Raw genomic sequence first — 21542 nt, 5'->3', positions numbered from 1 at the left:
AAGGGTAACGCTTGAGCACTGAAAGATTGGCAAAACTTCCATCATGTTGAAAATTATAGTCCCAAAAGGACAGTCAGGTAAAAATTCATCAACCGTCTTTATTATGTAGATTACTAATATGAGTCATTACATCCCAAAGCAGCAGAACTAATGGGCATGTAGAATAATCTGAACTCTGTGACATTTTAGTGAGCTATCTGACCATGAGGTAAGAGCATAACCTGGCAAGTATGTACTGTTTTCTCAGAGTAAATAGAGACATTGTAGTATTTTTTTAATTTGAGCAAAAACTACTTGACAGTCAAAACTAGTCAGATACTGCGAGCCTCTGCTGTCCGTGTGAAGAGAATGACAGACTGCAGAGCGCTCAGCCCTAAATGGAGCATACTTATATTTATTTGTATATATTTATCACGTTCCCTGCAAAGCTTAGGGATCTTCATGGAATAGGGGGTGAAAGATTATAAGAGCCAGAGGTGGAGAATGACTTTGAGGAAACAACATATTTCAGACATAGCAAGGCAGTTGCACACATGAACTCACTGCTATTGTGAGAGTGTACACACAAGACTTGTGCACCCTGCGGCCACACAAAATCAAAGCATAGAGGAGGGAAGATGGACCTGAAATCTTACCATTTGATGAAGAGCTATTGGAATTTGAGAGCTGTTGGTAGAGGGAGAGTTAGTTTTTAATTAAGGATGTGGTCCCTGATAGGTTGACTCAGGTCTCTGCCCTGGCCCCCAAGACTAGCTGGGCAACACAAACTGAACTTGATGGGGGAAAAGGACTCTCAAGATGGGGAGGCGAGGTTGGTTATGGGAAGAACTGTGGGGAGAATTGTGAGTATGGCCAAAATGTAGTGTATGAGATTCTCAAAGAATTAATAAGAATATGGTTAGAACTGGGTGGTACTGAACTATCCTCACAAAAAGTTGTAGGTAACAGTGTGGAGGACTGTGCTATGGGAAGACTAAATCAACTAATCTTCAAAATTTTCTTGGGTGAAAAGAAAACAGGAAGAAACAGTTTTTACAATTATCGGCCTACTCTAAGAAGAAATGTCTACATTAGTTTAGGACTATTGATCTTTACTAATTTATTTATTCAACAAACAGTGCTTTAAAATTGGATACTCACAGGTATAAGAATAATGCTAGACCCTTATCTTTACCATGCACAGAAATAAAATCTAAATAGATTGAAGATCTCAATAGAAGATCTAAAACCCTCAACCTTCTAGAGAAAAAACAAGAGCTATAAAGACATAGGAGTAGGCACAGGTCTTTTTAATAGGATCTTATTTGTTCCAGAAATAAGGGCAGAAATTGACAAGTGGGACCTCATGAAATGAAAAAGCTTCATACAGCAAAGAAACCTGAAAGCTGCGTGAAGCCGTGGCCCACAGAATGGAAGAAACTCTTTGCCAGCTGTGTTACTGATAGATGGCTAGTGTCGAGAATATACAAAGAACTAAAACAAGAACTGAACACCAAGAAAATAAACAGCCAATTACAAAACAGGCTACAGAAGTAAACAGATTTCTCAAAAGAAAAAAAACTGTTTAACATCCTTATTATGATCAGGGAAATGCAAATTATAAACTATGTTGATATTCACCTTAACACAGCCAAAATGGCTATTATCAAAACAAACACACGAATGAACGAACGAACAAACAAAACGAAACACCAACAACAAAGCTAACAACAAACAATTAAAGGGCTTGCTGATGTCTAGTTATTTGAGCTCTTTATACATACAAAATATAACATATATAAAACTCAAGAAACTAGACATTAACAAACCAAATAATCTAATTAAAAAATGGAGTAAAGAGCTAAACAGAGAATTCTCTTCAGAGGAATTTCTAATGGCCAAGAAGCACTTAAATAAATGTTCAGTATCCTTAGCCATCAGAGAAACCAACTCTGAGGTCCCATCATCTATCTATCAGAATTGCTAAGATCAAAAATTCAAGTGACAGCTAATACTGGTGAGGATGTAGAGCAAGGGGGACACTTTTCCATTGCTGGTGGGAATGCAAACTTGTACAGTCACTTTGGAAATCAATTTGGTGGTTTCCTAGAAAATTGAGAATATATCTACCTAAAGACCCAGCTATACTACTCCTGGGCATATACACGTAGGGTGCTCCACCACACCAGAGGGACATGTATGCCACTATGTTCATAGCTGCTTTATTTGTAATAGCGAGAAACCGGAAACAACTCAAATGTCCCTCAACTGAAGAATGGATACAGAAAATATGGCTCATTTACACAGTGGAATACTATTCAACTATCAAAAACAAGGAAATCATGAATTTTGAGGCAGATAGATAGAATTAGAAAATATCTTCCCGAGTGAGGTAACCCAGACCCAAAGAGACAAACATGGTATGAACTCACTAATAAGTTGATATTATCTGTAAAGTAAAGGCTAACCACCTCTAGTCCACAGAACCAAGAGACAACCAAGGAATGCACTCTCTAATAAATTGATGTTATCTGTAAAGTAAAGGATAACCAGCTCTAGTCCACAGAACCAAGGAAGCTAAGTAACAAGGAGGCTCAAGGGGGAGGGATCTGTAAATCTCACTGAGAATGGAACTAGAACAGACACAGTGGGTGAATGAGGGGAGTGAGGGGACTTGGTGGGGGTAGGGTGTGGGGATGGGAACAGGAGGCATCAGGTGGGGTAAGGAGGAAGGGAGAGTATCAGGAGAGACAAATGAAATGGGGTGGCATCTCTGGGATGATCTAGAAACCTAGGGCGATGGAAACTCCCAGGAATCTATAAGGGTGACCCTAGCTAAGACTCCTAGCAATGGGGGACATGGAGCCTGAACAAGTTATCTCCTGTAACCAGGCAAGATTTACAATGGAGCGATTGGGACACTAACCCAGCCATAAAACCTTCAACCTACAATTTGTCCTGTCTCCAAGATGATAGGGAAAGGAGCCTAGCATAACCATCATCAGAGAGGGTTTACCCAGAAACTGATGGAAACAGATGCAGAGACTCACAGTCTAACATTTGGGTGGGCTCCTGGAATGCTTTGGAAGAGGGGAGAAATGATTGTAGGAGCCAGAGGGGTAAAGGGCACCACAAGCTCCCCCTAATCCCCTGAATCAGCTACCCAGGGCCCATAGGGGATCACAAAGTAGGAACTGCCAACCAGGGAACATGCATGGGATTGACCTAGGCCCCCTGCACATATCTAACAAGTGTGCACAGCTTGGTCTTCATGTGGGACTGCCTGTCTTTTGGACCCTTTCCTCCTACTAGGCTCAGGCTGCCTGATCAACCTTAGGAGGAGTATATGCGCCTAGTCTTCCTGAAATTTGATATCCCAAGGCTGGTTGATATCCATGGAAGGGGTCCCCTTTTCTGAAGAGAGAGAGAAGGGATAAGTGCATGATGAGGGGTGAGGAGAGGAGAGGGGTGAGGGTAAGCTTTAGTCAGGATGTGAAGTAAGTAAATAAGTAAAAGAAAAACAACGAACAAAACCACTTGCTGTTGTTAAACTGTTAAAAATTAAAATAACAATAGTATGTCTTAGAACAACAATAACAAAACCAAAGGGCAGCAAATATTGACAAGGATATGGGGAAAGAGGAGCCCATATACACTGTTAGTGAAAATGTAAACTGGTTCAGTCACTAGGGGAATTAGTGTGGACATGCCTCAAAAAAGAACTGCCTTATTACATGGCTAGCTACTTCTGGGTATACAGCCAAAAGACTCTCTAGCTGGCTGCAGAAGACACACCCACATTCCTGTTCTTTGAATCTCTATTCACAACAGCCGGAAGCAGAGCTTGCTTAGATGTTTCTCAGCTGATGAAAGCATAATGAAAAGGAGGCATTTACATACAATAGGTTTTATTTAGTTTTAAGGAAATGTGGAATTACGACATTTACAGGTAATAGATAGAACAGGACAAGAACTAAGCTGAGAGTGAGATAACTTAGGTGCCACTGGACAGAGGCTGCACAGTCCCTTGTACATGTGGGTCCTGGCTATGAGGTCTTCATGTGTTGAATCAGGGGTACCAATAGTACCAGGAAGACAGAAAGGACCACTGGGGTTGGGACAGAGAAATAATTTAGTTGGAAATGTCTTCCTTACTTTTAAGTACACTTTAATGTTGTCAAAGAGTGACAGAATTGTGTTAAAGTTCTAGGGACTGACCCTGTGTATATTAAGCACAGCTCGACTCCTGACATGTACTTCAGGCTGAGTGCCCTTTCTACTTTAAAACCACGGTAATGGGGCATTATATTAAAGACACAAATTTCCCTGTTGATGACATTATTTTCTTTTTTTTTTTTCCTGGTTTAATAAGGAATTGTTTATTTTTGAGGAAAAGATCCCAAACATCAGGCTGTTCACAAAAATAACCCATGGTATAACTTTAGAAAACAAATATTAAGACTATTGCACTATTTTCCTGTAAGATGCATTTGACATGCCAAATCCCATTCACAAAAATACACGGTTACACTCGTGTTGTAACAATCCCACTCATGTGAGGGAAAACACACACCTCTAATGCAAAGCTGCTCTCGGGGTTGCAAGGAAATGAGATGCCTCTGCAGTTAGGGAAGCAACTACTGAAATCATGAATGGGAAGAACTGTACTCCCTGCATAACAAGAGATTATTTTGGAGACAATTGATAAAAACCATACAACTTTTTATTGTTAACTCAAAGAGGTATCAAAATTAAAGCAAAATTAAAGCAAATACAGGGTAAGACTTAACAAAACTACTACGGAGCATCAGAGGAAGTGAAATGGAACTAGGCGCAGGGAAATTATGAATTAATGAACACAGGAAGGAGAAGGAGGGAGAGCAGTGAGAATGTGCAGAAGATTCTAGGGGAGAGGATCTGGTGTTACTTTGCTCTCTCAAAGCGCCTAGGGAAATGAATAACGGGAGAAGATGTCTAAGCTCCACTACGTACTTAAGAGTCATCCTCCCCATTGGCACTGTCTCTGTCATCTTCTTCCTCCTTAGGCTCTTTTTCATCATCCTTCAACTCCAGCTGGCCATTCCCCCATCTTCATTATCATCATCATCCAGCAGGTCACCCTCCTCAGCAGAGTCATCTGCACCTGCCTCAGACTCCAGCTTCACATCAGTCTCATCTTTCTTCACAGAGGCACTGCTCTGCTCTTCTTCGGACTTTTCATTCTTCATCTCTACTGCTTGTTTGCTTTTTCTTTTCAATTTTTTCCAGGCTTTCCAGCAGAGAATCCACTTTTTGTTTTATTTGAGTCAGCTCCTTTTTAATGGCCTGAAGGTGATGACCTTTCAACTTTCCAGACTTGGAAGAAGATCCCTGTTGTCCGCTCTTCGAATTGAATCCACTTTTGGCCCTTCGTAAGGTCTTCCCTGACACACGCTGGCGTTTGGAAGGCACCAGAGCACAAGCAATAGGAAGAGGAGGAGGAACACGTGCTGGGTAACTGTACATCCTGTCATAATAATCCTGTTGAAAGTCATAGTCCAAGTCAAATGAAGAACTGAGTAGAGGGGACGGAGAAGGTTGTTCTGGTACTGACCCGTACATCTCTGCTGCAGATCGTTTCACACCGGCTTTTCCTCGGTTCACTTTTGGCTCTGCAGCCAGGTTAATATCTAAAACCTGGCCGGCGATCATTCTGCCATCCTCTCCAGCTACAGCAGCTCGGGCATTTCTTTCATTAACATACTGGACAAAGACAAAGCCCTTATGCACAGAGCAACCCACAATTTTGCCATACTTTGAAAATATGGCTTCCACATCAGACTTCTTGACCACCAGAGTATTGAGATTCCCAATGAAAACATGGGAGTTCATGGACCGTGGATCTGTCTTGTTGGTAACACTGCTAGCCATCTCTTTTGATGATGAGGTTTTTCACGAAGCAGAAAATGTAGCTGAATATCAAAAAAATCTCACAAGAGTTAGGAGAGAGAGAAGAGACTGCCTCTCCTACTGCAGGTCTACGCTGAAACACCGGAGCTGCAACAGCAAGGAGCCACACGACCGTTCGCTCTCCATCTTCTCACCGATGGCACTATTTTCTTTCTTTTGAAAGTCCCTATTTTCCAATACTAATGGCATACTAGTAAATTTTAAAATGTAGTTTTTATATTGTAAGAATTAAATAGGTTTGTATTTCTCTAAGCTATAATCTCTCAAGATCCTTCCTACACTCTGCTGAAATTACTGTTTGTTACGAGTGTCTAGAGTTATAGTGTCTTGCCTGTTCCTATCAACTATAACACAATATTTATTTTTAATGCTTGTTTATAAAACATTTGAGTATGGTTAGCATACAAACTCTATTTTTCCTTTATCAAATCTTTAACACCTGTGTAACCTTTATGAATACAACTCCTTTGTTTAGAAACATTGTTTACAAAAACCACTCATTATGTTTCTGACTGAATCTGGGAGTCTTTTTTTTTTTTTTTTCTTACTTTGGTAGCTGTCTGTTGCTAAAGGATGCTACTGATGACTCCTCCATGGACAGTCACAGCTTCAGATCCTCAATCCTATCACAGTCTAATGGCTGCTGTTTCTATGTGGCCCCTCTGGAAGACACATTGGCAGCTACAGCAGTGGAACGTGCACAGGACTTACACACATAGCCCCTGGGTAAAACATCAATTTTTAACATTTTTTAGCTTTATAATTCTCTGAAAATCACATTGTTCAGACTCTATTTCTTCACTTATAAAGTGGAAACAATAATATCCATTTTATGTCATTTTTGTGGAATGTAAAAAATTATATATGAAAAAGGGTTTTATACATTCTAGAGCACCATCCAAATGGAAATATAAATTTCAATATCAGATATATGAGCAATTTGTGTTCTTTATCCTCAAGTCTAGATGCATTATTAAGTTGTTTCTTTTGTTAAAATTGTCATTTGCATTGACCATACACATTTAGTCCAATTTATGGGAGCATTTATAGTGACACACACACACATTACCTTGTACCAACTTCCAGGAAGTTTTAATTACAGTAGTTCAGCAACAGAATTTTATGCTCTGCCTAGGCATTTACCTCCCTCACTGCCTGACAATGAGCCCTTTGACTCTGTAACCTTAAAGCTTTCTCTCTTTCACATGCTGTGGATATTTGTGATGTTCTTCTGCACAGCATCTGATTCACTCACAATGCCTAAAATACCATAGGCTATAAGTGGTATTGGCAAACAGATGAGAAAGTTCACCTTTGAAATTAATCAGTAATTCACAAGGGAAGGGGCAAGGAATTTAGGTGACTTAGTGTGTTTCTTTTATTTTCCTAGATACAATATCTTAGTCAGTACTATCATTGCTCTACAGCACGAGTAGAAGCACACAGCTTTAACATGGACAGAGACGCGTAGAGAGTCCACATCCATGTCCTTAGCCAAAGGACAGCCACATCTCCAACCCTAAGCTTTCTGGTCCTAGTTACGCATGGTTTCATTACTTTCCCAAGTGTTTGTCAACACACTTCCTACTATGTGATGTCCTTTGTTTGCTGGGGAGTTTATGTCCATTTTTGCCTCATGCTGATCATTCATTTCTTCTTTCTAGAATGTCTACTCCTTAAGGCAGAGAGTTTGCCATGGCTTCTGCTGTGTCTTTCCTACGAGTATTTGCACACAGTAGGCATGTAACATGCATCTGTTGACTGGTTGGTAAACTATGAAGTAGCGGGAGCTCAAGGAACATTGGACCTCATGGAAAACTGGGAACAGAAATATTCTGAGATAAGGGCTTCAAGTGCTTTATATTCTAAGCATAAATACATGCTTTAAAAACGTAGATGTCAGGCTCCAAATACTAAAAGTGATGAGAGAAGGCATGTTCTGGCTCTAACCCATTGAGAAGCCGCTTATCCTCATCCACGTCATCATTGCGATAAGATGATCACACAAACATGACTGGGAAAAGCCTTTGGATACACCGACAACATAACTTAAAGAATACATTTGGTTAAAACCGGATTTAATGCTACTTTCTGTTTTAATGGGGTTCTCAGTAAAAAGAACTATTTCTATCACAGAGAAATAATTTTATAGATTTATGTACTATTCAAATTTATCTATTTTCGTTTTCTACTTAAGAGCAATGAAAAGAAGAAGCAGGGCACTGCTTTATTGTTTGATTTTTAATATCTCATCACATTTAATCCATTTAAAAAAGAAACAGAGAACACCCCACATCTTTCTTTTGTTCCTCTAAACAAAGGACAGACATTTTATGCACAACAAAACCAGGCAGTTTTGAGACTTGGGCACGATGTAGCTTCACCCTGCATGGTCTTTCACATGGTAAGAACCTACTTCCTGAGCCCCCTAGGAGTTAATAACACCTCATCAAGATATATGCTTGTTGGATAAAGCTTCTCCAAGGCCATCCATGTCTCTTTAATTTCTCATGCGGCCCTTGCTGCTCACCAGGGTTAGGTGCCTCACATACACTGTGTTTCAGTACATGTGAACTGCAGCCAGGGAAGATGAGCCTCGGTAAAAAGTGTGTTCCATATGCCTGAGAGAGCACGAGAGCTGTGTACAGGGATAAGTTAACACTTTACTATCTGCAGATCTCAGATAAGGGGACTAGAATACCAGTACCACTGAGTGTGCAGTCTCTGCAAGCACAACCAAGAGTCAGTCTGCAGACTTCTTGATGTTTTATAGCTGTCAATTCTGTGAGGGGCAGTACAATAACTGAGAAAACTGAGATACAGTTCACTTTAAAAGAACAACCTAACAGCCTATTGGGCAGACATTCACAAAGAAGATGAGCAGAAAGTTCCATTAGAACACTTGACTTTATGCAAGATAAATCACAATTGATTTTTCCTTGACATGCAAGTTGTACAACTTGCCAGCAAAGAGAAAATATAGAGATGTTAAAAGAAATCTGTATCTGTAGTTTAAATACAATGTTGTTTGGAAGAGTAGAACCCACATGACAACCTTAAAAGTCCATTTTTTGGGGGGTCCTAATTCCTACTAAAAACATTAGTAACTAAATTTACTTTCATGGGCACTGTTTAAAGGTAATACTTCCTATTTTCATACACTTTAATGAAATAAGTGGCTATTGTTTACACTGGACAGGACTTTTGTAAAGTGAAGAGTAAATGGCCTTTCTTAGGATGTTAAGTTGGGCTTCTATTATTTCTAATGCAACAGTAACTATCCTCTCAGTTTTTCTAAGATCTTGGTTACTTAGAGCTCAAGAGATGCTTACTTAAGGTCTCACTGGAGGTCTTATTCTTATGTAGTCATTTCCTACCAGAAACATTGTAGCAGAGACTTTGAAGAGCTGAGATTAAGGTACATACATACTTTTTAGGTTCTTCCATTATATAGTGACTTATGATAAGCATCAGTGTAATCTGTCTCTGAATCCTAAAATTTGGTCATAATCCAATGTTATACTGTATGCTTTTATTGATCATTGATATAAAACACTAACTATGTAAGGAAGGATGACTATTTTAGGGTGCTTTGTGAAAGACATCTCTCACTGTGTTAGTTTCTATTTCTTGGATAATAAATAATCCATGTAATTTTGCTTTCCTTTTTCCTTCTAGAAGCATTTACTCTAGAGAGCTGAGGCTAAGAAGTTAACAAAAAAGACAAGATCACTGACTTCAAGGCGTTTGTAGTCTTAGAAGGAATGAGGCAAAGAGCTGAATAAATAACAATATTCATGAGAAAGCAGCATGTGATGACTTTTTTGGAATTTAGCATACACAGTATAGCTTTCCAGATGAGCATGCACACACAGTATAGCTTTCCAGATGAGCGTGTACACACAGTATAGCTTTCCAGATGAGCGTGTACACACAGTATAGCTTTCCAGATGAGCGTGCACACACAGTATAGCTTTCCAGATGAGCGTGCATGCTTTTGCTTTTTAAGCAAAGCCAAGCTCCCAGCCATCATATCCTTTCTCTTTTTGTTCTTGACTATAAGAAAACTCAGAGATAAATTTTATGATGTAATATGATGGTTTTCTTATATGCTGATGGCCAATTACTTTTATCTTGAACTAGTTTCTAATTTAATAGAAAAGAAAGCCATAGAAAGAGGACTCTAGGTACAGTCACCCTGCTACAATATCTGTTTTTCTTTTTTTGAAGATTTATTTTATTTATATGAGACTGTCACTGTCTTCAGACACACTAGAAGAGGGTATCATTTCAGATGGTTGTGAGCCACCATGTGGTTGCTGAGAATTGAACTCAGGACCTCTGGAAGAGCAGTCAGTGCTCTTAACTGCTGTGAAATCTTTCCAGGCTCACAATGTCTTCTTAAGTTGCATTTATAGTTGCATTTTAAAACTTGAATTGTTTTACAAACTCGCTTTTGTATAAAGCTACACAAAATTTTGTATAAAACTAAGTTTCTACTTTGAGTTATCTTTAAAGCCTGTCATGGTCTCTACAAATGAGATTTTCTGTTACTTTCAGCCCCACAATAAAAACTGATTAACATTTCATAGAAATACCACAGAACATGCTATGTTAAAAATGTTAAAATAAAAAACCTATCGTCTTTCAAATTCCACAGTACTTTAATGGTACCTCTAATAGTGCCTAACACTTGGAAAGATTCCACTGTTTGGCTCCTACAAAGTGGTTTTTTGACAGCAAATGTGTAGGAACCAGTATCTATCCTGAAACTTGAATCTGAGCCATTTAGACATGATGATGTTGCCCAAATGTGAAGTGGTTTCCATTGGCAGTACCATAATATCTTCTCACTGAAGCATGGAGCTGAGTTTGTGGGATGTTAGCTACCAAAGAAGCAGACATTATCTAAGTCTTGATCAGATGGAAAAAAACTGAAAAAGACTTGCTGGCATTCATTCATTAGAAAATGAAAAAAACTAAGATGCCAAATAAAGTTAACAGCTCAAGGAGAAGCTGGAACTTATATTCTGAAGGCTTCTTCATCACTACCCTGTTTATACATGCCAATAAATGTGTATTGAGTTCCTGAGCTCTCTCCATGTGCAAAATACAATGACAGGGGCTTGCCAGTTAGTTATAATGGTCCCAAAATTCTGAGCATGGAGTATAGTTCTTTTCTCAAGCCTCCCCCAACCCTCCCCTAACTTTTGTTTCCTTATACTAAAAACTTCTTACTCTTCCTTCCAAAGCACTTCAAGTTCCTTTTTACCTGCTTGTAATTCCACATATATTTCATTGGGTCTTGAGGATAGGAGATTTTTAATAAATCTGTTTGAACTGAAGGACAAGAACACAAGGGTCTTATGTTTAATTGGTAGACAGGAATGAGGTCATGCCCTGCTGTCAGACATCTTTATTTTAAACCCTGTACTTAGGAGTGTCCCTGTTCATTTATTAGTAGAACCTATTAGGCTGGCAGGAACAAGATATAAAGGAGACAATATTTGGGTTTCAATTCTTCTTTAGGCAGAAGAGGGAAAACAAATTATTTTTCATATAGAGAAAGCTATGAAGAGCCATTTTCTAGAGAGCTATGTAGGATGACCAGCAGACAGGGAGACCAGATAGGGGATGGTGAAACCAGTGAGAGTAAGACAGTGGCCCTGAGAATAAAGAAGACATTGCAAACCAAAGGGAGAGGAAGAAGGTGCAGAACAGATGACAGGTTGGAGAGAGGGGCTAGTCTGAAGGTCTGTGTAGACAGATCCTTATAATATCACTAACAGCAATAGTCACAGTTTAATAAAAATCAAAATAATGACTATAAGAAATGACTTAATACATGACAGGACACTGCTAATAAACCCAGCATTAGGCCAGAAAGGACAGAAGGATGAACAGGGCGAATGCTGCTCCTTTTGTCACAGGCTTAAGAGGTTATGAGAAAACAGAGCAGCTATAATAATATGGGGGAGGGTTTGATAGGAAGACAGAGACATAGACGTTTATGATGGAGCCCTAGAGTACAACGGAACATATGTTGGGAGCACACACAGAGTAGAGTTTGGGACTTCTTTGAGGAAATAACATTTAAATAATGGTCTTGTTAGTAGTTGGGAGCCCCGAACCAGGGATAGCATGTTGAGCGAGTGTCAATCACAATGTGTTCTCACCATCTGCTCCTTCTTGAAAGCCTACTCTGCTGCCAGACATATTTCAGGACAATAAGGGGTCATCCTCACTCATGGCTGATTAAATCTGGAAAGGGACTGAGCCAATACAGCCAATCCACTGGCCTGTCACATATGGTCTTATGAAAATAAATTAGTTTTCAAGAGTTTGAGTGGAAGAAACCAAGAAATTCTTGTGGCATTGAAGCTGAATTATCATGAGTGAAGTTAGAACTGGAGACACAAAGAGATCATGCATTTGCCAAAAGTTGCTACTAGAAAGAGAATGAAGAGAGAGAAGGTACCAGCCAGGATGAGTGAAAGAGAAGCAGAAACCTTTCAAGAAAGATGCTATGTATGCAGTGAACAAGAAGAGCTTTGTTACCTTTTTGTAGAACAATATTAATTTTCTATGATTTTCTAATTACAAGTTAAAGACTACACTCTTGATTACAGGCACATTTCACATTAGAACAGTATTAGAAAGTCTAAATGCCCTCAATTATAAGTTCAATGTAGAATCCAGTTTTTAGCACTATTTTGGAAGAATTTCTTTAGGAGATAAATTACATGTTCACTGTGAGAACTAAGAGTTGAGCTAGCTGTGCAAGCTTTCTTTCTTTCTTTCTTTCTTTCTTTCTTTCTTTCTTTCTTTCTTTCTCTCTCTCTCTCTCTCTCCCCCCTCCCCCTGTTTCTTTTCTTTCTTTTGGGAAAAAGGCTCAATTAAAACAGGTCATCCCATATTGGATAAGAGTAAACTAAACAGGCGTGACTGTATTGAGTTCAGCTACCAGGGTAAATAAATTACTACATAGAGAAACAAATCTGTTCACTCCTTTTAAATGTCTTTAATTGTCATAATTATAGCATGCTTATCGCAACACAGATGTATGGGATACATTCTTAGGAAAATTGCCACAACTGTTGATACTTACACTCAAATGATATATTTGTACATTATATACCAGACACATACAGACGAAATATATTCAAATACACCTACACACCTAACTAAATGTCTTTAGTAAGATACCAATTATACCAACAAACAGAGTCAGCCAATAAACAGAAGTGACAACGAGAGTGGTAACTGAACAATGAACCCTTCGTATGTCCTTGCATGGGTAAGCAGCCCTGAGATAGTGACCCCCATTGTCAGCACTGGACTTCCTCCCTCCAGTTCTTTAGTGCTGATCACTAAATAGATGGTGGCACATCTGTTCCTTGATAACGTCACTCCTGTCTTTCTCTCCCTCTCACCAGTGTGTGTGTATGTGCGTGCACGCATGTGTGAGTGTGTTTTGTGTCTGTGTCCCTGACAATGGAGGTCAGAAGTCAACCTCAAGTGTTGTTCCACAACAGCAATTTAGGTTGATTTTGAGACAGGGTCTCCTATTGGGACCTGAGGTTTGCTGATGAGGCTAGGCTAGCTGGCTAGAGAATAGGATTCTCCTTGTCTTAACCTCCCCAGTGATCTCCTCAAGCCAAGATTACAAGCCTACATCACCACGCTTAGCTTTTTTTATGGATAAAGGGGATCAAATTAAGGTCACCATGCTGTGTGCCAAACTCTCAAGTGACGGCTATCTTCACAGCCTGGTAAGTCTCAGCTCTTATTTTCTACCATGCTGTTTTATGCTGTTCCTACAACAATCCTTAAGAAGGTAAGTTAAAGGACCATATTTATTTTTCATATGTGCGATGGACTGCACAGGGATACTTCTCCAATGTGCTTATAAAAACACGGTGGCTCTGTTCCCCTTCCATTGTGCCTCTGGGCATCAGAAATGGAAAGAGAGAGAAACAAGAGGGTAGGGAACACCTATTCAAATGCCAAAGGTAATGTTCATAGTAATTACAAGTATTTGCTAAATGAAGGGTGTATTCTTTCTGTCAGTATATCAAAAATTACAATGAGAAATTAATCTCTTGGCTCAAGTAAAGATATTTGTTTCTAGACATTTTTACTTTAATAGTTAAAAGAGTGTTGTTTTGTTTTTCTGGGGTGTAAGTGAAGGTAATATTTTATCATACGAACTGCATTTGTTTAAAACTCATTTGTCAGGCTGTGGTAGTGCACATTTTAATTCCAGCACTTGGGAAGCAGAGGCAAGAAGAGTTCTGAGTTTGAGGCCAATCTGGTCTACAGAATGAGTTCCAGGACAGCCAGGGAAACTGACTAGGAAAAACAAAAATAAAACAATGACTACAAGCTCATGGAATGGGCTGGAGAGATGGCAGGGAGCACATGTTGCTCTTCAGGGGACTAGTGGTAGCTCAGAGCCATGTGCAATGCCAGTTCCAGGATCTGACCCCTCAACCCCCCTAAACACACACTGGCCTTCTTAAATCAGGAATGGATGTGGTGTACATACATAGATGCAGGCAAAACAATCATATATAGAAAATAGAATAAATAAATCTAAAACTAAAAAAATTTTTCACTATTATATGAGTAAAGCTTATCAAAACAGTTGTATCAAAGATGCTCTAATAAAAACTAGCAAAAATATAAAATATATTCCCTTGTTTTTTGATATACTTAGATCAAACTATGATAACAAATATACTAGCAAAATTTCTATACACAAATAAAGTTGTACAAGAAGGCATATTAGCCTACCCTTAAGTACAGATAGATACTAAAGAGCCTGATGGAAGGAGCCAGAAAGAGTCACTTAAAGTTTATAAATGTGTTTTGGAATCACATGTATGCACGTAGGAAATCAATTAGGTTTAGCTACAATAAGTAGAATGACTGTAATCTATTAGAGCAATGTAGACCACCCTAACCCTGACTCTCTTGAGTGGTGAGAGAAAGAATGAGTTCACATGGAGTGATTCTCACTAAAAACAAGGTGAGTGAGAACAGACTTCACGGCATACATGATACCTAATCTCCACAGAGTTCTCAGGAGCTGTTTCTCACACTCCAAACACCATTCGTATCTATCTTGGTTAGTAAGTACATCACTAAAATAGAACCAAGGGTTGATAACACACACGGACAACAATCACATCTGAAGAAAAATACAAGAAAGAAAGAAATAATAAAAAAAAAATAAAGTCCAAGGAGGAGAAGACAGACTGGAGATGGATCACTGATGGATGGCACAGGCATCCAGAAAGCCCACGACAGCTTTAACTTTGAAAATACAGGGTGACAAACAGGGAAAAGGTACACAGTGCTCGATTAGCACAGAAGCATTTCTCATGTTAAAGTTTACTGTACACAGAAAACTGTAAATAAATGATGATAAACCTTCATAGCATGTCTGATAATCTGTGGTGACAATTCTACTGCTGTCACAGTGGCCACCAGAGAAACCTGCACGCACTGAGCCGCGACCTATGCAGCCTTTTATCTGCATGTGTACTCTCCACAGGCCATGAAATAAAGGCCAAATAATAATTTACACATGAATTAACTTTCCTACAGCACAGGCACCAGAGACATTCCTTTTCTCTGAGCTTGAGAGAAAGGCAGCCAGCCCCAAGCTTGTCTCACTAGAAATCATACATGTGAAACAGTGATTTGCTGAGAAATGGCACGTCAGCAAAGGGAAGCTGTGGTGAATGCTTGATAAAAATGGCAGCCACAAAGGACTAGATGAATATTTAGTGTGAAATCAGGCCTGACAGCAACAATGAGTCTTTATCCTACTCAAAACAGGGAGTGCCATACAAACTGAAAAGGAGATACAACCCTGATAGAAGATTACACAAGATACCTAGGTGGGATCTTTAAAGTCTTCCAAGCCTTGCTTCTCACACATGCAGCCATAGGAATGCTTTCATTCAGAGCGTGTTCAGAACTCAGCTACTTCACACGAATGGCATATGCCAGACATTGTCCACTTTGATGATAAGAATCAGTCCTAACAATTTAAAAATAAATAGTCTCTTTCCTAAGAAACCAGGTATATCTTTCATACTTGGAAAAATACATCAGCTACATTTTCTCAAACTCACAGCTCCTTGGTTCAACATTTAAATAGGAAAACACATACTGCCATGATCTTTTTTACAGAAAGAGACAATAAACAACACTTGTCCTGGCTCATTTTACAAAGAGAAAGAGATTCATTATCAAATCAATATTAGTATACCATTATAGTGTAGCCTCCTAGCCAATGACAGGGTAAAGTCAGTAAACTTAACATCTGTCCTTCAATTATTGCCTCACAGCCACATGTGGGCAACAGTTTCACCTCAAGACATGTCTGACTGCTTACTCACTATGTAGTCTCTGACTGCCTTCACATGTCTTCAGAACCCTGTCACAAGAATTCTGTTAGGGCTCTACCGTTGGTGTAGCATTAGAAACATAAGACGGCTGGTAAATACTACTAAGTCTGAACATGGACTCCAACACTCAACAACAGACCACAGTCTTAAAAATAAATTTTATTCATGAGGTGTAAATATAAGAAATGTATAATTTGTGGTTCATAAAAGGAAATTGTGAATTTTTATTCACTTGGAGTCCAGAACAGAATCTGTAAATTCCAGATCACAATTCAGACTGAAGAAATGGCAGGACTACCAAGAGTTACAAGATTTAAGTCTTAGCAGTTCTTGGTAACAAGTTGCATACATCCGGATTCTGGCAGTAAACAGGTTTTGATATGCTTAATTATTTCTGTGTCTTTTTCATATGCTGAGTTTTCTTTTTAATCCTTTCAATTGCTTGTCTTATCTCCCTTTTGCTTTTTAAATATATCTCCTTTAAACTGAAACCTCTTCTATCTCAGGTCTCTTCTCTATCACCTTATTTATTTAGCCATTGTTTTCTTTAGTAGTTTTCAAGGTTAAACTTAGCATTTTCTGCCCAGTATCACGGTGCTGCATACCTTTAATCCCAGCACTTAGGTGGCAGAGGCAGTAAGATCTTTGTGAGTTCAAGGTCAGCCTGGTCTACTGAGCAAGTTCAGGACAGTCGGGGCTACACAGAGAAACCCTGAACCCCACCCCCCATTCTGCTTACCCACACCCATGGCATTACCTCAGATCTTGCTACCCACTCAGACTAGCTTTGCTAGACAGCTTCAATACCATTGTTCTTAAGAATGCATTTTTAAAGGTAAAGCCACAATTTAGCTCAGAATATTTGTTACAGTCTTTAACAAATGTGTAAGTAAATTCATGTCCTAGTTGTACCTTTTATGGTGACTCTTATCACTATTGGAGAAGGCAGGCTGAGCACCCTTCAGTGACCTCAAAGGGTTCAGTCTTAATGGCAGTAGAGCAGTAAGAATGTATGATGTCATCAGGCTTATCAACTGTGACAACCAGTATCACTCTCTAAATGTCTGCTTATGATTCTTTTTCCACTGTTAAGGAAACACTAATTTAAAAGGCAATATAAAAACACTGTGGTGTGGCCAGTGAAACTGCAGAGAGTAAGAGTTCTGGCCTCAAAAGCCTGGGGACTTGAGGTTGGTGCCCTGGACCTATGGTGTAGTGGAAAACCTATTCCTAATCACAATTCCAGATCACAATTGTATGCAACTTGTTACCAAGAACTGCTAAGACTTAAATCCTGTAACTCTTGGTAGTCCTGGCATTTCTTCAGTCTGAATTGTGATCTGGAATAGCTGTCTGCGGGTCTCCATGGGCCAACCCCAACAACTACTACCAAATCAGAAGATGTGCTGATTTAATATTATTTTACTTCTAAGAATTACATGTAAAGATGTAAGGATGTAAGGATCGCAAAATGGGTTGGGTTTATATAATAATATATTTTAATTATATTATATATAAATATATATTAAAATAATTAAAATATAGCCCACATGTGTAAAAAAATCAAGATAAGCAGGATGACAGAGGCTTTTGAAAAGCAACATGGAGACACAGAAATCAGGGGCTTTCCAGAACACCAGACAGTCAAGACAGACAAGAAAACGTGAATGTGCTCATTCTGGCCAACGAATTTCAGATTCTATTTTATCACTTTTGTTTTCAGTAATGGTGAGGGAAACAAGAAGAACATCCACCTAGAGCTACACTGAATGCATTTCTCTGTGTTTGATCTTCTCTTACAGCAGAATTTGAGGTGAGTAGCTTCTAGCAAAGGCTCCTCTCTCCGGGATTAAAGTCAGCTCTCTCTTTTGGTCATCAGTCCCTGAGAGAAAAGGGACAGTGGACAGCATCACCAGAGTCCACAGGAAATGCAGGCATTGTATGAGCTCTGGCAGGTCTGTTGACTGTCATGAGGGAAAAGTGGACTGAACTATTATTGATGTTCGTAAACATATGCCTATAATTACACAGAAGTCTGAGCTCCTCAAATGTTTTTCATAATCAGTTTGGAACACTCAAATTAAGTTGAAGGGGCTAAACTTTTAATGCCATTCCAACATGCATTTTTGACGTAAAATGCCAAAAATATCCATTCCTAAAGGTTTTTCTTAATACAGCTATGTTTCTCACGACATAGAAAATGAAGATGAACAGGATGCTAAAGCAGACAACTTTGACTTGTGAACAAAAGAATAAAATACAAACATACACAGTCTCTCTCTCGTACATGTACACACACATACCTCCCCGCTCTCTTTCACACACACACACACACACACACACACACTTTACCTACGATAGAGAGGATATAATAACCCAGGGTATTCTTTTCAGGTAATTGTAACATAACAGCAAATTGGCACAGCACTGCCATGGCAGTAGGTTGACAAAATTAGTATGTCGGAACGGGTGTTCATACCTGATGGATAAAGTATCATGGGTGCTTTTTAAAGAGGAATCATATTGGAAGTGGGTGGACTAGAGAAAACCCTAAAGGGATACCTAATCACTTATAAAAGTATCTGAAACCGAGTTTCAGATATTAAATTATGAATTACTTTTGTTTTTAAGCATATTAGATTGCTCTATGAGTGCTCTGCCTGAGGGATGGATGTGGACCACATGGACCTGCAGGGTGAGAAAAGTGTTGCAACTCTTTGAACTGGAGTTACAGATGGCTGTGAAGCACAGTGTGGGTGCTGAGAACTAAATCTGTGATCTCTATACCAGCAACACGGATCTTAACTTGTTGAGCATTTTCCAGATCAAATTACAGGTTCTTAATAATGCGTTGTTACCCTATAGGAAGAACAGCGATATCAACCAACCAGACCCCCCAGAGCCCCCAGGGACTAAACCACCAACCACAGAGTACACATGGAGGGACCCATGGCTCCAGCTGCATATGTAGCAGAGGATGGCCTGGTCGGACATCAATGGGATGGGAGGCCCTTGGTCCTGTGAAGGCTTGATGCCCCAGTGTAGGGGAATGCCAGGGTGGGGAGGCAGGAATGGGTGGGTGGGCGGGGAAACACCCTCATAGAAGCAGGGGGAAGGGAAATGGGATGGGGCTTTATGGAGGTGAAACCAAGAAAGAGGATAACATCTGAAATGTAAATAAATAAAATATCCAATAAAGAAAAGGAAAAAAGATTTAAGAGACTATCAGGAGAATTTCGAGTTATGGTCATTGCCATGTGGGTTTTACTGACAAACTTCTTACACTGGAGCTTGCATTGGTCAAGTGTGGCGAAGTTTGACTGTACATCCAGCTCACGGGAGTCAGTGGTCATGCATGGTGTGAGAGGTGTGCATTTTACTCACGTAACTTCTAGGTCATGTGAGAAGTTTCATTTGCAAATCATGAGAAAACTTAAAGTCATACAACTGTTATTTTTTCCTTTCTTCACCACAAACTTTTTTAAATCTGTAGACTATTTTCATTTTTATTATTTTTAATTTTTGAGAATTTCATACATACAGTGCTTTACTTATTTACATCATTTCTCCTACCCCTCTTCCTCACAGCTCCTCCTGTGTGCTTTCCTCCACTTTCAAATTCACAACTTTGTTGTTTTACACACACACACACACATGCACAAGTGCTGCTAGTAAGTACGTGTGCTTAGGACTGAGTTTCTTAAAGGTTTAAGCAGCATGTCTAAGTTCTCACATAGCAGGTTTTCTCTCAGACATCTTTATCTCGGTAAATGACATCATCCTGAAGCTGAATCCAAGCTCCTGGGATCCACCCCTCATTCTTCCCATCTGATGGCTTCCCGTATTTAAGAGACTGTTTCGGTCACTTCCTTCCGTCTTTACTCCTTCTGCTGCTGTCTCGTGCCAGTTGCTTACACGTGTACTGTTACCACTCTACTCTCTAGTTCACGGCAGTTTCCTTCTGTAAAGCTGACTTAGAACAGACCATGGTATGCAGACTCTGCGTTGACGTAGAATAAGACTGTGATGTGCAGACTCTGCGCTGACTTAGAACAAGACAGCCCTGTGCAGACTCTGAGCTGACTGCATCCTTCCCTTGCTCTACATGCACACGTGCCATTGGCTCTGTCTGTTTGAATATGGAAACATTGTATCTATGAAGAGAGACTTCCTGAAGGCCATCTTCTATTTAGGTAAAATGTACTGGAGATTGGTACACTGTATAAATGCTGAGAAGTTCAAAATTAATTTCATTTATATGTATACTATTTAAAATAATTCTCAATTTGTTTTTCTTATTTGAATTTCTGTAAAAGTATTGTGTAAGAAGGAAGCAATTTCCTTACACTAGAGTGTTGGCTCCTCCTAGGAGTCTGGAGAATGCCACTGTCTCAGGACTGTCATTGAAATACACAAAATGCTATCACTTATTATACACTAGAAAATGAGAAACCATTTTCTCCCTCACTATGGGAAGCAATAGAAACCTTTGAAACAAGATATTTTACATAATTGTAACTGACAGGACACTACTAATTTCAGATTCTTCCAGATTCTTAAAGAAAGCAAGTGAGTTTAAAAGACAAGTCAGACAGTTACCCTGCTGCACTGTTACTAAATAATGACTGTCAATAAAAATTGATATTGGTTTTACAATTGACTAAAAGGTATAGAATATAAGGAAACAAAAGAGAAACTCCAGCATCATATGTTTGTTTCATTTTTCATTTATTTATCTACTTATTTATCTATTTATTTATTTATTTACTCATTCGTTCACTTTATATCCTGATTGTAGCCCCTCCCCCTTATCCTCCTGGTCCCCCAGTCACGACCCCCTCCACTCCCTCTTCTCCTCTGAGAAGCATGAAGCTCCTCCTGTGTATCCCCTCACCCTGGCATATCAAGTCCTTGTAGGATTAGGTGTATCCTTTCCCTCTGAGGCCAGACAAGGTGGCCCAGTGAGATCCATAGGCAAGCAACAGAGTCAGAGATTGTTCCTGCTCCACTTGTTGGGAGACACACATGAAGATCAAGCTGCACATCTGTTTTATTTATATGTGCCAGGGTGGGGGTGTGCTAAACAGATAGAACGATGTAGCTGTGGCTGGCCTCCAACTTACTACGTAGACCAGGCTGACCTAGAACTTTACAGATATCCACTTTCCTCTGTCTCCTGAGTGCTGGGATTGA

General features: G+C 39.4%; 1 protein-coding gene and 1 pseudogene across 3 annotated transcripts in view; both read right to left on the bottom strand.

Annotated features, from left to right (window-relative positions):
* Fam172a (family with sequence similarity 172 member A) overlaps positions 1-21542 on the bottom strand; it is a 416134-nt gene that overhangs the window by 26129 nt on the left and 368463 nt on the right. The window lies entirely within an intron of this gene.
* LOC114614488 lies at positions 4972-5989 on the bottom strand (annotated as a pseudogene).

The sequence above is a fragment of the Grammomys surdaster genome, unplaced genomic scaffold, assembly GCF_004785775.1.
Source record: "Grammomys surdaster isolate TR1022 unplaced genomic scaffold, NIH_TR_1.0 126391, whole genome shotgun sequence".
NCBI classification, from domain to species: domain Eukaryota; kingdom Metazoa; phylum Chordata; class Mammalia; order Rodentia; family Muridae; genus Grammomys; species Grammomys surdaster.
The sequence above is the reverse complement of the archived record's forward strand: the minus strand, read 5'-3'. Positions and strand labels throughout refer to the sequence as shown.